At 38.0% G+C, this 3,933-nt stretch overlaps 1 protein-coding gene across 1 annotated transcript in view; it reads left to right on the top strand.

Moving 5' to 3' along the window:
* The window catches only part of LOC106872166 (clumping factor A), a 29,564-nt gene that overhangs the window by 10,510 nt on the left and 15,121 nt on the right, over positions 1-3,933 (top strand). The gene's annotated exons all lie outside the window — the stretch shown is intronic.

The following is a 3,933-nucleotide window of genomic DNA, read 5'->3' as shown; positions in this document are numbered from 1 at the left end:
GATTTCAATAATTTTATTTTAAAGAATCTGAACTTCCGAGCTTCGTCTTAGAGAAAGTCTTTCGCTCCCCACGACATATAAATATAACTGCCGAAGTTTTGCCGGCGCAAATCACTTTCAGTTTACGAGGACTCTCGTTTTGACTCAATGATTTCTGGATTGAGGCCGAAAGACTGCAAACTTGAAGGGAAAGAATCAATCGATACCATCAAACTAGAGCTTGATTGATATTTTATTCATTCGACCGCCAAAGACAAAGTTGATTTCGGTGAGATTTGAGCTCAGAATATAATCGGAAGAAAACGATTCTGCTAGCTCGTCACCTTCTCTTCTTTTGACATCGTAGAAATCTGTACAACGACACTAAAATATCTGAGTGTCTTTGTAGAGACAGTCTCAACACCAATGGCGATAAGAGCGGGTTTTACGAAGCAGGGGTACACTGAGATCGATGAGGGTTAAGTTGGGGGACGAAGGAAGGAGGACTGGACGCTAAAAGTCTTCTCCTCCACTGTGAGCTGAAAAGTTAGGGTATGCTCTCTTCCCCTGCGTAAATCCAACCGTTTCCATCAGTGGTGAGTACATCAAACCAGTAGGTCAAAATTCAATCTTTCGTTAGAATATATCTAGGAATAATAAATATATTCTACAAGGCTTGTTTTTATTTGATACATTGTATGAAGAAATCTTCAAAATAAGGGGCTAGTTTGTCTCTACCGTGATATTGAATCTAATCTATGTTGTATAATGTATTGCGATGGCCAGATAATATTTCCCCTTAACAATGTTCATTCAGCTTCGTATAAGCATCTCTAGATGCAAGCATTGTTGGGTGATTAAGGAGTTAGTTTCGCAGCTACGTGCTACTTTCTTGGGTTTCTTCTGTACTTTAGCCGATAGTTGACCAAAGTCTTCAGAGTGAATTTTTGGTAGCCCTAAAAAACTGTGCAGAGGCTCGTCAATAGAACCTTTACGTAATTCCTCGTAAGGTGTAAATCACCAAATGGACCTTCGGTGTCTTCAAGGGAGTCCATTCTGTCGCAAAGATTTGGAAAGTTTCCACTTTAGTGAAGAACTCCCTGTCACCATTAATGACATCATGATCGATGTCCTTTCTCCTGTGTGAAGGAGTTGAAAATAATTTGCTTCTAAGCAACAACAAAAAAAAAAAAATTTAGAAAATGAGACAGAACGAGATAGAGGAAAATTTAGATAAAAATTTATGATTTAGATAAAAATATTTTGTGGTGTTTCAACTCTGCTAAAATGGACAAATGACCAATAGCTTTATAAGTGTGACCATTTCGTATTTTTGGGTTATATAGAGCTGCTTTATGCAATTTATGCTTTTCCTTTTTGATGAAGGTAGAGTGTGTTTTGAATGACATTTGGCTGTTATTCTCACTCAGTCGAGCATCTATATAGAGCAGGAATGTATTGTAAAAGCATAAAAACATGAGGGACGCATATGCAGATAAAGATACGGACTCTTCTATTTTACAACTTCGTGGGGCACAAAACTGACACTGAATTACTGTTTTGAGCTGCCCGTGGCTTAAATTTAAACGCGGGCTGTTCAAATTTCAATTCGTGCGAAATCTCGTTGGTACACGAAAGAAAAAGGATCGGACTTTCTTAGTTAGCTTCTTAATGACCCTCATCAAACTTTTTGACAAGAAAAGTAAGTTGATGTGAGGTGAGAGAAAATAGATTACATTTCGGGTGAGTTGCTCTTTTGTCTCGTTGTAGACTTTTATTTCGTTAACAAAATTCTAACACTGAAATTAGTTTACACGACACGAGCCATTTTGTATTTCACATGACTACGTTTAACTCACGTTTTAGCCAATCAATAATCAGCTACTGGTGCTGCAATATATTTGGAGCTCGTTCATCTTTTGGAACACAGCTTTTGCTGTGAATCTTATCTGATGTTGTAAAAATAAAGAAATTTCATCAGCGCCACAGTTATTTTCGTCCTTGGTATTCTCCACGTTAGTCAGTGAGACTATCACGACTTCTCTAGATGCTTACTATGTAAAAATAAACACTTTATTCAAATGGCTCTGAGAAAGCTATAAAATATCGCACTGACACTCAACTCTGAGTGCACGCTTACTTAAAGCAGAAACAGTTGTAAGCCAATGAAAGCGATTACGTATCTTCTGTTCCTTTGTCATTGATTTATTAATTGATATGGCTGTCTGTATTGGTTTAGTGGAAATAAAGGCATATTGAGTTCTAGCAAGTGGTTATCAGTGTTGTTATGTTTAGACGAAATAATAATATACTAGCTAGACCCGTTATAAATTCACGGAAAACATTAAAAATGTAAGCATTTGTAAACAGTGTACTGGTGCTATGAGAAATGTCTGCATATTATGACCGTCTGCCTTTACGTTCTGAGTTCAAATTCTGCCGAGGTGGACTTTACTTTTCGTCCTTTCGGGGTCGATAAATTAAGTACCAGTTGTGTACTGGGTCGATCTGATCAACTGCCCTCCACCCCCACCAAATTTCAGGCCTAGAAAAGTATATTGTGACAGTTACAGAATATAGTAAGTAATGTAACACCAATGACTATATAATCCATCCAAAATATCTCAGTTGCACAAACGTAAACGGAATTGCTATTTAACCTTAGAATACATCGTACATATTCAAAGAACCTCTTTGGTTTGGTGGTACGGAACGTTTTTCTGGTATCCTTTTATTCTTTTACTTGTTTCAGTCATTTGACGGTGGCCATGCTGGAACACCACCCTTTAGTCGAAGAAATTGACCCCTGGACTTATTACCTGTAAGCCTGGTGCTTATTCTATCAGTCTCTTCTGCTGAACAGCTAAATTACAGGAACGCAAACGTACCAACATTGGTTGTCAAGCAATGGTGGTGGTGGGACAAACACACACACACACATATATATATATATGACGAGCTTGGAGGTAGTGGTGATGCTGGCTAGTGCGATTTTGTGGTTTGCTGGTATGCCGAGAGAGATCCAGCGGGCTCCTAACTGGTTCCCCAATCTTAAAGGTGTAATGTGGATGTGTAATGATGGAGCGGTGGTGTGGTGGTGATGCTGGCTGGTGCGGTGGTCTTCCTCACAGTACAATATTTTGTGTGTATGTCACACCACGTTTTTGGCTTTGTCTGTTATCCCAATCGGGTGTCATAACTCTTACTTTGATATTGTTCATAGCTCGTGCTCTTGAAAATGAGACATATAATTGGCCACGAGAAAATACTGGTTGAGGCAAATGTATTCCACCTTTTTCAAACGTTTGCCCTTGAGCCTTTTTATTTGTCATTGAATATGCAAGTCGAAGTGGAAACTGAAGTCTGTTTAGTGTGAATGGAATATTTGCATCACTTGGACTAAGTTTAATTCTGGGAATTAGAACTGTGCGACCTCTGTTGGAGCCTGTTCCCAATGATGCCTCTACACAATGTTCATGAAGTCTTTGCACTTTCATGCGAGTTCCATTGCATAATCCTTGACTGATCGAAATATTTCTTAGCAGCATTGCAAGTTGAGGCGATGAGGAGGCATACCGGATGGAGTGCGTGAGTTTATGAATGCAAATGGATAGTTCTGAACCTCCTCTTCATTATTGCAGGACACTGAATCTGTGCTTTAGTACATTTTAAATGCTTCTGGTATAATATTAAGAACTTTTTCAGTTATTGCAAGACAGTCAGAATTTTTAGGAGATAAAATTACTCGTGTTTCCATTTCTTCTGGCGTGCAGTTGTTGAAAATTTCTAGGTACAAATTGAAATGCAAAAGAACGAAATAATAAATGGATTTATGAATGAAGTTTGGTAATTGCGTTTATTTCTACCACGTGACACTTATTATTACAAGCATGTTTTAACTAACCTATACTATACACACACAAATACATTCATATATATATATATATATATATA

Source organism: Octopus bimaculoides, chromosome 17 (genome assembly GCF_001194135.2).
Source record: "Octopus bimaculoides isolate UCB-OBI-ISO-001 chromosome 17, ASM119413v2, whole genome shotgun sequence".
Classification (NCBI taxonomy): Eukaryota; Metazoa; Mollusca; class Cephalopoda; order Octopoda; family Octopodidae; genus Octopus; species Octopus bimaculoides.
This window is presented reverse-complemented; position numbering and strand designations above follow the sequence as displayed.